This window comes from Rattus rattus, chromosome 6 (genome assembly GCF_011064425.1).
Source record: "Rattus rattus isolate New Zealand chromosome 6, Rrattus_CSIRO_v1, whole genome shotgun sequence".
NCBI classification, from domain to species: Eukaryota; Metazoa; Chordata; class Mammalia; order Rodentia; family Muridae; genus Rattus; species Rattus rattus.
This window is the reverse complement of record NC_046159.1, coordinates 92752340-92765189: the sequence shown is the minus strand read 5'-3', so window position 1 is coordinate 92765189 and position 12850 is coordinate 92752340. Positions and strand designations below refer to the sequence as shown.

At 45.6% G+C, this 12850-nt stretch overlaps 3 non-coding genes across 3 annotated transcripts; 1 reads left to right on the top strand and 2 right to left on the bottom strand.

Annotated features, from left to right (window-relative positions):
* The first annotated feature begins 2496 nt into the window (after positions 1-2496).
* On the top strand, positions 2497-2568 carry Trnac-gca. The gene has a single exon. It is a non-coding gene; the product is annotated as a tRNA-Cys (tRNA).
* Positions 2569-7882: 5314 nt separating this feature from the next.
* On the bottom strand, positions 7883-7954 carry Trnac-gca. Its single transcript has one exon. It is a non-coding gene; the product is annotated as a tRNA-Cys (tRNA).
* An 888-nt stretch (positions 7955-8842) lies between these two features.
* On the bottom strand, positions 8843-8914 carry Trnac-gca. Its single transcript has one exon. It is a non-coding gene; the product is annotated as a tRNA-Cys (tRNA).
* Positions 8915-12850: the final 3936 nt, after the last annotated feature.

Below are 12850 nucleotides of genomic sequence, written 5' to 3'. Positions count from 1 at the left end.
TGTTCTTTTCAGTTCTGTGTTCTGAGGGTTCATTTGAGTAATTCTCTTTGGTGGATATTTTTGTTAAGGGCAGGAACTGCCTTGATTTCTCATATTATTTATATTTTTATTATAAGATCTGGGCATGTGAACTTCTGTTGTTAGTACTGTGTCTGATATGGACAGAGCAGGTAGGAGCAGATCCCAGGATGTGTGAGCCAATTTGGGCCAATAGGATGACTATAGCTTAGATGGAGTGAAGTCAGGTGGCTGTTGTGTAAGAAGAGTGTCCTTGTCTGAGCCTGGACTTTGATGAGGTGTGTGGAGGGGAGGATTGTGGAGGAAGGGACAAGAACACTGTATTGCCTATTCTTGGCTGTCAGCTTCACTACATCTGGAATTAACTAAAAAACCAAGTGGCTTGGTACAGCTGTGAGAGTTTTTTCTTTTCTCTATTTTTATTTTATGAGCATTAGTTGATGTTTTGCAATGTTTTGAGGGTGCTGGATTCCTTGGAACTAGAGTTACAGACAATTATAACTTCCATGTAGGTGCTGGGAATTGAACTCAGGTCCTCTGGAAGAGCAGTCAGTGAATGTTCTTAACCCCTGAGCCATCTTTCCAGCCTCAAGAGTTTTTCTTAAATAAATCATAAATAATTTTTCTTAAATAAACCCACTTTTTTTATTATTATTAACTTGAGTATTTCTTATATACATTTCAGTGTTATTCCCTTTCCCGGTTTCGGGCAAACATCCCCTCCCCCCCCCTTCCTTATGGGTGTTCCCTCCCAACCCTCCCCCATTGCTGCCCTCTCCCCAACAGTCTAGTTCACTGGGGTTCAGTCTTAGCAGGACCCAGGGCTTCCCCCTTCCACTGGTGCTCTTACTAGGATATTCATTGCTACCTATGAGGTCAGAGTCCAGGGTCAGTCCATGTATAGTCTTTGGGTAGTAATAAACCCACTTTTAATCTGGATCTTTTGAGATGAGATCTACCTTGAATATGGGCCACACCTTTTGTAGAACTGCTCTTCATGTGGATGGATGGCTGCCTCCCATCTTTTCTTACATACTCCATGTTCCTCCCATTCTTATCTGTTTTCTCTGTTTTTGTTAGGGTCTTAAAGAGAAGGCAGGGACTATGATAGAGAATTCGTCTGGGATTTTCCAGGCACAGCAGTTATAGAGGGACCTTGAAATCAGCTCAAGACATGCCAAGTCCAACTTCTTAGCACAAAAGATTTACTTGCCCCAGAGGGACAGAGGGCAGGGGATAAGAAGCCAAGTCAGAAGATAGAGGACAAGGGAGAAGAGGAAGGGATAAGGGAAGGGAAGCAAGGATATTTGTCCAGGAGGGACCAAAAACTGTCTCTGGATAGAGGGGAGACAGATGAAGCCCATAGGCAAATGATGGTTCCCAAAGGTAAGATGGGGGTGTGCACTGGTAAGATAGTTCAGCAGTTAAGAGCACTGGCTGCTCTTCCAGAGTTCCTGAGTTAAATTCCCAGCAACCACATTGTGGTTCACAACCATCTATAAGGGGATCTGATGTCCTTTTATGGCCTGTGGATGTATATGCAGCAGAGTACTCATTCATTAGATAGATAGATAGATAGATAGATAGATAGATAGATAGATAGATAGATAGATAGATAAAATTTTAAAAAGGTGAAATGGGAAACCCAATGTTAGGATGAGCTTATATAATTTTTATTGGCATGTTACTTAGGTGAGCCAAAGGGGGTTTTTGATTGCGGACTTCAATACTTTAATAACTGGACCTTGGTGATCAACCTCAAGAGGAGGAAACAGACCTTGGTGGCTGGCTTTAGAAATGTAATCTAATGGTTTTTAGAAAGGCAGAGGGAATCAGGGAGAAGGGCAAGGACTGCCAGAGCCTTGCTCACCACACTTGAACTAGCCAGAGTCTCTTCACTGCCAGTGTCTAATGATAAGAAAAGAATGCCACTCTGGTAAACCAGTGGTCAGAACTAAGGAGACAAGTCACAAAACCAGGCTGTTTATGTAGAGTGGACGTCCCCCCACCATGAGTTTCTCTCTCCCTTCCAGAGCTCACTGCTCACTTGCTTCAGCCTCATGGGCTAAAGACTGGCTGAGCTGCTGTCCCAGGCAGAGTGGGATCCTGCAGTGTTGCTGCTGATGGTGCAAGATAGGGTCCTGTGAGAACTCTGAGTGACAGCCAATCTGCCTTCAGGTAGAGAAGAGAGGGGCATCTGGGTACCCAGGTGAAGGCAGTTGGCCAGCTCAGGAGCTAACCCAGGACAGCAGTGTGAAGCAATCTCAGCATCTGCAGGCTGCTCCTCTCCATTTCCTTGGCTGATGATGCTATTCAAGGACAGGTCTGGAAAGCTGCAGAGCTGAGGGAGGCGTCTCACCTGTCAGGTCTGGCAGCTTCTGGGATATAGGCCTGTGAGCATCTGTAATTTAACTTTATAGTCAGTCCTACTAGATCACCACTTAGATGACAATTATTAACTGTGTACACTGGTACAGTGGGGGTATAGCTCAGGGGTAGAGCATTTGACTGCAGATCAAGAGGTCCCTGGTTCAAATCCAGGTGCCCCCTTATTTATGTCTGGTTACTGACTTACCATTCCTCTTAGGCAGGCCACCCATGATGTTAGAAAGTCTTCATTAGCTGAGGCCTCTAGAATAAGTGTTACAATGACACCATCTACTGCTGTGGATTACTTATCAGCCACACTATTATCAAGGAACATTAATGCAAGGCACACAGATCTCTTATCTCTGCTGAGTCCTATCTACCTTTATTTTAATCTCCCATCTGTATTCTTTCCCTCACTCTCACTGGGATAGTTAGTTTCAATTTGACACAATGTAGACTCACCTTGAAAATGCAGTCAATGAAGGATACAGTGTCTGGATTAGGTTGGCCTATGGGCATGTCTGGAGGGGATTGTGTTGAGAACTAAGGCAATGGATTATGAAGACCCAGCACTGTTCCCTAGGCAGGTATGCTGGACTGTGTGAGTGCAGAAAGTGAGCTTAGCCATGACAAGCATGCGTGCATTCATTTTTCTCTGATCTTAGCCATAGAAGTGATATGACCAACTGCTTACCATTCCTGCTGCCTTGACTTTCCTGAAATAAGGGCCTGAAATTGGGAATTAACTTTAACCCTGTTCACCCTCACTTGCCTCCTTTCAGGGCATTTTATCACAGCAGCAGAAATGAAAGTATGACATACCTTCTTCCAGTAACCCCCGCCTCCCACTCAGTGAGCAATGGTCCAGTGTGGTCTAGGTGCCCATTGAACGATGAACTGCATTCTGAATTTCAAGACTCTGGCAGGCTAAGATGAGAGTGGACAGAGTCTGAGGCCGTGCCTGCATGGAGAAATACTACCTGAAGTCAAAGACTCGTAGGAGGCAGAAGGCATCAGCAGAGGATTGCTGAACTTTTAAAGCCACTAACTCGCTAATGTCAGCTGTTGAGGAGATGCCAGAGGAGGGCTCTTTCTGCTCAGGAAGATTGTTTGTTCCTTTTGTAAGATTGGTACATTAGGATGTGACTGAAACATCCATTGGGTTGACTGGTTTGATTCCAAAGTACAGGACCTATAGGATGCTCACTGCTGGAAATGTAGGGAATAATAATGAAAGTATATAACATGGCTGTCATGTGACCCAGTAGGACATATATAAGAACTTGCAGAGCTGAAAGGCTAAACTTGAGAGTAAAGTGATGACAGTGTGACTATTTGTGACAGGCTGTTCTTGCCATGCATTCTATGAGAAGGTTTGACGTCCCATGAGAACTGAGTGGTTCAGAAAGAGAATTCAGAGGCAATGCAGATAGAACTTTGCTGTTGGAAAAAGGGAAAGAGATCTTTCTCCATGGCAGGAGGCCTTGACTAAATCAGTTCACAGAAGTAGAGAACCCAGAGCCTTCTCTTTAGCTACATCTTGGCAATGTAGTTGGATGCCCCTTATGAAGACTGATTTGACTGAAGTGATGTCTGGTAAATTCTCTTCATGGGAAAGAGCATCCAGGAAGAAGGAAGCCCACAGAAGCCCAGTGTGTGGAGATGTGTTTCACTGCAGCTTCCTGTCATTTAAAAGCCTGTACTTGTCTCCTCTCTTCAGTGTTCTTCTTTCCAGTCACCTCAAACACGTCCCTCTAGGACCCTATAGCTGTGCTTTTCAAACATCAGTTATCAATCACAAGTGAGAGTCCCATCAATGTCTAATTATCTGTGTCTATTTCAGAAGGTCTTAATTAGTTGTTCCATAAACCTTCCATTGTGGAGGGATAGCCTGAATCTGAGGCTGCTGAGCTATTCTGAGGCTAAGTCAGTGACTCACTCTCCCCATTGTGTGGCAGCAAACCCTGTCCTTCAGTCTTTTTATTTTTTACATTTTATGAGTTTGGCTGCATGTTTGGCTGTAAAATATGTGGTTTCCTGGTGCCCAAGGTAACCAGAAAAGCATTTCAGACCTTCTGGACCTGGACTTACAGATTGTTGAGAGATGCCAAGTGTGTGCTAGGAATCAAACCTGTGCCTTCTGCAAAGCAACATGAGGTCTAAAGCATCAAGCATGGCCCCAGGCTCCAGCCCCACAGCCCTGTCTCAGCTTTCCACCCTCCAGTCTCTGTTTTCTTAGGGACAATTCTCTTACATTGGTTCCCTTCCCTTCCCTTCCCTTCCCTTCCCTTCCCTTCCCTTCCCTTCCCTTCCTTTCCTTTTCCTTCCCTTCCTTTCCCTTCCTTTCCTTTCCCTTCCCTTCCTTTCCTTTTTTGTTCTATGGCCTATGAATCCTCTGTTCAGGGTTTAAAGTTCCCAGAGAGGCGACTTGGTGACAAAACCACTCTGCTTTTAGCCTCAGACACCAGAATAAAGGCTGTGTTTACCTTGTCATGGTCACTTGTGCCCTACAGGTTCCCCTCCCACTAGACACATTGTGTGATGAGAAGATACTGGTGCTTGGGATTCACCACGAAGAGGGAGGAGATCTGTCACCACCCATCTGCTTGGTCAGCAGTGTAAGGTGCATCCCAGCTGGTGTGTGTGTGTGTGTGTGTGTGTGTGTGTGTGTGTGTGTGTGTGCGCGAGAGAGAGAGTGTGTGCGTGTGTGTGTGTGCATGCGCGCGTGCACGTGTGTGTGTTCTTGGATCTCTGATCTTTCAGTGGACCAAGTCTTCATCATATTTAGAAGGGGACATGAGGTCCCTAATCCTAGGCCATGGCAACTTCAGTAGAAAGAAAGGGTTTCTGCATTAGAACCGTGCATGGAAGGAAGCCAGCACAGCCTGTGGAGTGGGCAGCAGGTAAAGTCCCTAAAGCAAGGGGATAAAGAGTGAGCTGACTTCTGCATCAACTGGAGGACTCCAGTGGATCATCCAGAGCTGGGGATTGTGAATCCCAGGCTGTGGGGGTGAAGCACACAAGCCACCAGGATTCCAGGCAGCTCATTGGCATCCAATGGTGGGTGTTGGTTGGCACCTGCTCTAAACGGTCAGGATCTGTGTGGTGGCAGTTGTGCTTCAGTGTTTGAAGTTTCACTGCACAGAACAATATTTATTCCCACCAAAGACCTGAACTTTTCACAGGCAGCCTTTGCTATAGTGCTGTGTGAAAAGCTAAGAGCCTGACAGGGCTGGAGCTCCATCGAGCACCATGGACAGCTCCACAGTCAGCTGCCTTTGCTGAAGACACACAGAGAGAATGCAGATCCCTCCACTGTGTAGTGGCCTCAGCTATTTCTGCAGGGTGGATAGGATTGCATAAAACTGAAACTGAAAACAATAATCAAATTACCACAATGTTGTCTAGTGTGCTGGCTCAGCAGACATCAGCACTTGCTGCACGAGCCTGAGAATCTAAGGTGGCTATGTGTCGTATGTGTATTTTTCTTTCCCACATGAAAAGGACAGACATGTAGGAACGTAGATGTGATCCAAGCAGTCACACAGGAAGATGGGCGTTGACAGGAGAATCCTTCTGGAAGATCATGAAGAGTTAGCCTGGAGTATGTATCCAAGCAATAAGAGAGACTCTGTTTCAAATAAAGCAGAAGGTGAGAGCTCACACCTCTGACTTTCCTCTGAGCTCCCCACGTGCTCCATGGTAAGCACATGCCCTCACAAACACATGATACTTGGACACCCACAGAGATATCTACACATACACACACATACATGTACACTCATCCCTATACACACATGCAATTGTAAGCATACACACACACATCACGAGTGTTGGGAATTTTCAGTGCCCCTATCTCTCTTGAATACTAATTTTCATTAGTGGTGAGTCAGGTTCCCTAGGGCACTGGAGATGAGAAGTCACAGAGCATCCCTGGTGAGGCAGTACATGGATCAGGTGCTAATGAGGAGAGTCTACACAGGTACAAGGGCATAAGTCACTAGTGGAACAATTGCTTACAGTTCATGCAACCACTGACTCAAGACTGTACCCTGTTGGCCACACTGCTGGCCATGTCATGCTCCTGAGACCATCCACTCTCTGATTCTCACTTCTCCATTGTTCTGAAGGTGGAAGCCATTCTTCATGTTATTTCTTCTTCTAATACATCGAGAGATTTCATAAACAGAGACCCAGAGGGAAGAAGATGGGAGACAATGGAGGCTACTCAATCCCTGCTCAGGAAGGCTGGCACAAGAGTCCCTGAATCATTAATGTAAACTCTGCTATGGCTTGGTCATTATGAGTTGTGTCTTGCTTGGCTCTGATTTAACCAATGCTTTTCCACACCTGTAGCATGGAGTTGCTTATACAAAATTAATAGGTATAAGCAAGTGTATCTGAAACATCCCTAGAGCTATTTAGAGACACAGGTAGTCATCCCAAGGTACTGTTCCAAGAGGATCTGGTTTAGGTTTTATTGAGTGGGGACTAAGGACATTTTGTTCTCACCTACCTTATCCTACTTGCCATGTGTTTTGAGCACAACAAAATGTGTTTTCAACCTCATAACTGGCCATGCAGGTCATTATTGCAGTTCACAGAGTCCACAGCTGGGTGCAACTGTTAATGACTTTACAAAGGACCTTCCAGTTCCACCCAAGCCAGCTGACAAGGAAGACGCTTCCTGGTCAGTACCAACTTGGTTCCCCATGTCTTGTGACTAATATGTTTGGTGTCTTTTATCAATAACATTTTGTCAGCATGCTCTGATGGGCATCTGAGAGCAATGTCAGTACCCTATAATGTCCTGGGGGTCTCAGAAACACCACAGTTTAGTTGGAATTTCCCCGCTCAGGGGATTAGGATCCTCAAGAAGCCATAAATTGCCAAATAAGACATCCCAGTGCCAGGCATGGGATACATCCCTTTGAGTTGTTAGTTGAAGGTCCTTTGTAAAGTCATTAACAGTTGTGGGGTGTCCTGCAGCCACAAACATTTCTAGTGTCAGGTACTGCTGTTGAAAAGTTAACTACCGTGATGATTTTATTGTTCTGTATATATCATCTTTGTATACTTTGTAGCCTAGGGTTTTAAGATCTTCCCTTTGGTGTTAAAATTCTTTGATACTCCCTGTGGAGTTGTGATAAGTCCTTGCAGAAAGGTAGGATGGAAGCCCACACCTTCCTTTATGGGTATTTCTTGTATTTTGGCCTTCTATCATTTTTCTGTCTCTCATCATTGTGTCAATTGGGGGAGGAGTGGATGGATTCAGAGCCTTCAAGGTTTGTGTACTTGTGTGGGAGTTCTGTTAAGTTTTCTTAAGGCTAAGTCATACTCATAGAAGACATCAAATTACCTTGTATTATGTAGCCTAGAGAGGGAGGTCATATAATTTATTCAAGACACTTCAACTAATGGAGACCTCATAGCTTCACTGAGGTCCTGCCTAAGGTGGATATGGTAAGTTAAGAACCAAAAACATATTAAAACAAGGGGGCACCTGGATTTGAACCAGGGACCTCTTGATCTGCAGTCAAATGCTCTACCCCTGAGCTATACCCCCACCTTATAGGTAAGGTATCCTCTCATTAGTACCTCTTCAAGCATGGCACCACACCCAGGCTTGTTATGTTTTTATGATCTACTGCTTCCTCTACTGATCTTGAGCCTGTCAGTAATTTTCTATTTAAGTTTGCCCTTCACCCTTCTCTCAACTTTTATTAGCCAACCTAAATGCACCTCATCTCTGGGTGTGCTACAGCCCTAGCTACAGATGTAGAAGGACAATTAACTGTGGTGTTTTCCTTTAGTTCACAATTAACTTTTCTTAAATGGCCAAGAAGAGCTGTGGGTTCTGCATCTTCATTAGCCAACCTGCAGTCCAGAGGGAACTTATCCTCTAGAACATCAGGACAGTGCTCCTTCCATCCATCATTTATTCACTCAATAACATTCATGGAGTTCATTAGCTCTGGTCACTTATCAGCCACAGTGAAGACACAAAAAGAGATCAGTCATTTTCCTTTTTTCTCAGAGTCTTGGTATAAATTGGAGCCAAATTCATGGATCAAAGTCTTTCCTCAGGAGGAGCAGGAGCCAAAGCACATGTTAGGGGAAAGTGGAACTGGGGAGCACCCCATAGGAGGCCCTGGAGAGACTTCCTGAGGGAACAGCTATGGAAAGTTTCCAGAGGAAGAAGCCACTCTCAGCTTCACAGAACTCTGCTCTGACTTTCTGCACCAAGTGAACCTTATAGAGCCTTGGAGTGCCACAACCTGTGACCTGGATGGGTCTCACAGTGGGTTTCTTACTAGTTCCTGTCAGAGAAGAGAACAGAACAGAGATCAGGTCTGAGAAGAATACAGAGCACAAGGGAGCACAGTATGTTATGCAGCTCTGTGTTAACCAATGTCTCACATTTGGTCTCCTGTGTATGAAGGAGACAATAAGAAGGGGGCACCTGGATTTGAACCAGGGACCTCTTGATCTGCAGTCAAATGCTCTACTCCTGAGCTATACCCCCTTCTGCTTTATGTACATCTCATAAACGTCTCTGAAGCTGTACGACCACTCCCTACCATGTGTGCTTCCCAGTACTCTAAAATATCTGCTTTCTCCTGTGAGGCCCAGCCCTTATCCAACTCTGCACACCTGTCTGTCACCTCATGACCAGCACCTTCCTGTCCTATTTCACAGCTGAGACAGAACACAACCGACTGCAAGTCTGCATTCATCTCATCCTGCAGACCCACTTATACAAGCCACACTCAAAGGGCTGGATAAGCGATTGATGGCTTTTGAGGGAGAGAGGACTGTTTTCTCTAAGGGAGTGGCTCTTGGTAAGTCAATCCTAATGCAGTGGAATACTTGGGACCCAGAAGCATGTGGACTTCACAAATTGGAGGAACAAAGCCTGGGGTATAGAGGTGGATGGCTCTGTGAGGAGTTAAAGGACCGAGGTGAAGGTGAATAGGATCCAAACACACCATATGAAATCTCAAGGAATTAATGAAAGTATCTTTTTTTTTCTTTTTGTCAGAGCTGGGGACCAAACCCAGGGCCTTGCACTTGCTAGGCAAGCACTCTACCACTGAGCTAAATCCCCAACCCGAAAGTATCTTAAAATATATTTTTTCTCAGCAATAAGGTCTTACCACCAGGTTGTGGAGAAGAATCAATAGCCTTGGGACTAGCTGGTGACATAATGTCATGGACTTAACCATAACTTTTAAAAACATTGGCAGAAAGGCCTACTCCATTAGATGGTACCCATTTCGAATCCTGCTCCCATGGCCCTGATCCTGGGACTAGCAAGGTCATGGGCCCTAGGAGAAATGTGCTACTTTGTTCTGCTAAAGGAACACAGCAGTGAAATGACTCCTAATGACACACTGCTACACCCATAGATCAGTGCTCAGGTCGGCTCACAAGGGAGAAGCTTCTCCCTGCAGTAGATGGAAGTTAACACAGAGACACACAAGTGCAGAGTGGACAAGGGTGAGAGACTGTGGAGCACCCAGTGGTAAAGGTGATGCCTTCCCCACACCCTTATGCTCAGCATCAGACTGCTGTGCCTAAGGGGAGGCAGAAAGGGTCTCGGAGCAAAGCTGGTGGAGACTCCAAGGAAACAGCGTCATCTGTTTTGTATTTCATTTTGTCCATCTTTTCCTTTCCATTTCAGATCAGTGAAAGAGTGAAAGTCACAACCATAAAACTCGGTTAACACGAGGTTGTCCTCTGCTTTCCGTATAGCAACATAGGTGACTGCCTCCAGGAGGCCTCCAAATATGGGGGTCGCAGACATTGAGGATGCCAAATTAATCTCCCTCCATGGTTACGTTTTCCCATTATGGCTACACTTAATACCCCATAACATTTCTAGCCAGCTGGTGCCTGCCTCCAAGTCGGTTTTACCCACGTTAACATTCTTTATTAGGAGGATCAAATCTAGAAGGAAGTCCGAGCCACCCTCCCCTTGCTACAATACACCCAATATATAGTCAGCCGCCTTCTCCTAACCACAGCATCCAGCCAACCTCCCTCACCTATCCGTCCACCATCACCTGTCTCAATGCCTTTCTGTGCTTCTCTCTCCAGGCTGCTATTGGCAGGTGTTCCTATCAACATCTTGCTTCATGAACCCTGTGGGCCCTTACCCACACAGAAGTTACAGAACATTCCTCTCTTCAGTCTATTCTTCCCCTTCTGCCTCATAGGGTCCTCTCCCATCTTACATGTTCCTGTAACATTACTGTCACCATGCCAATGTGTGCTAACCTGCTCCCTTTCTCTGGTGCCATAACATTATTGATTCCTGCAATCCCATAATGATTGTTCCCAGGTCTATCGCTGTGAGCCTGAAGAACTCACTTTACATCTGGGAGGGGACCAGAAGAAAAGGGAGATCTTCATCCCTCTGCTCCTCTGACTGGGTCTCACCATCTCTCTGGATGTGATGGGAGCTGCTAGAGGCAGTCTAAACACACCATGTGACCTTTGACTTCCAGGATAAGCTTGACCAGGGTATGGCTTCCACCATGGACAGTCTTGAGTCCCTCCTGGGACAGATCATCTCTCTAGCGGTAGTTCTTTTATAAAACCAGAGAATTCTGTCCGTAATGACCTCTGAACAGGGGTGACTTGCATGGTGTTGTGGCACTGTTTCTATGTTAATGAATCTGGGCTGGTGGAAGAAAACATAAAATGCCCAACAATCTCCTGCGAGATCTCCAGAGCATGCTGTATGCCCAACACCCCGACTCCATGGTACTCAAACACTCTGATAGCTTTCCCCCCTCCTTGGTCCTTTACTAGCAATTAGGGCTCTATTCCTCCTGGCACCCTGCCTCATCCAATTTCTAAAATGGCAGCTAAGTAGCATTGCAAAAATCACTGCCAATCACTTCCTGGCTCAACACCCAACCCTTCCCAATGGAGGCTGATGGCTACGGTGACACCTCCACCCTTATTCAACAAAAAAGGGGAGATGTGGGGCCAGAAGCTGTGCAACTATGGGAGGTAGTCTACAGCAATAGTCAGGTTGAGATGTGTCCAGACCCTACAAGTCTCATCCTGAGATGGACAGGAATAGGGCTGCTTCCTCCTTACCACGGGCCTGCATGTAAATCTTACGTGCAGTAAGCCTTATGACCCCTACTTCCACCACTCATAAGGAAGCCATGTAGCCTGGTGGCCAAATTTCAGGCTAAACTTCCTCTCTCATTATACAGCCATATCCAGTAAGTACTTAGTATTCTTCTTCATGCAAATGAAACATTCCAGCACCTCAGCTTCAGCCAATGGTGTACAGGCACACCCAAACCACTTCCTACTCACCAGTGTTTATGTAGCCTTGTTCACCTCTAATAAACAGAGTGGTTTACTGGAAACGGCCTCTGGAGAAGCTGTTTCTCACACACTCATGCCCACTGAGACTGTCTAACCCAACCTGTCTGGCTGGGCTCCAATCCTTCCAGTACAGCTCAGTGAGTAATGGTGCCTGGATACCCCAAGGGGAAAAGCAGCACCCTCCTGCTTCTGTCCACTGTAGATCTGCAAAAGAGTGGTATACCCATATAGCACAGTCTAGTTTGTCTTTGAATCTCCTCTGCCAACAATAATTCTAAAACTCTTCAATTTAGCCTTTGGCAAATTTTTTAAACCAGGGCAAAAAGCAGCCATATTCTTTGCTAACTTATCTTAAGAATGATAATATTCCTACCCTATGAAACATTTTTGAGCTGGACCTCCACAACCTCACTTCTCTGAGTACTACCGTTTTCTCAGCACTTCTTAGGATGGTCTACAATGTCCCAGTTACAGCATTCAACTGCTTTTCTAATCAAGTCCCAACATCTCCCATATTCCTCCACAAGAAACATGCTCAGGTCCTGTTATTCTAACAACACAGGCCCTAGTTCCAACTTCTCTCTTACCATTAATGTGTTACTAGAGTTTTACATAGTTGTTATACTACACTATTGCCAGGAACACACATCATGATCAAGGCAACTTGTTATAAAGGAAAGCATTTAACTGGGGGTTGCTTAGACTTTCTAAGTTTAGTCCATGATGGCCATGGCAAGAAGCATGACAGCGGGTAGGCAGGCTGAGCACTGAGAGTTTACATCTGATGCACAAGCAGGAAGCAGTGGGTAAGACTGCTGAGCCTGATGGGAATTTTGAAACCTCAAAGCACACACTCAGTGACACACTGTTGCACCCCGATACTTAAGGTTGAAGTATCCATGTCTAGATAGCTCCTCCGAGCTCCTGGCAAAATGGAGGACTCCCTTTATTAGTGGGGGGGGGCTTCCTCTTCCCTGTCTGATCTGGGGGTCCAAGCCCCAACCTTCTACCTGAGGAATGTCACATAGTCCTTGGCAAATCCACAAGTTCAATCCCTCCCTCCCCATAAGAACATGCCCTGCAAGTACCTGGGATTCCTGGAATGCCTCTC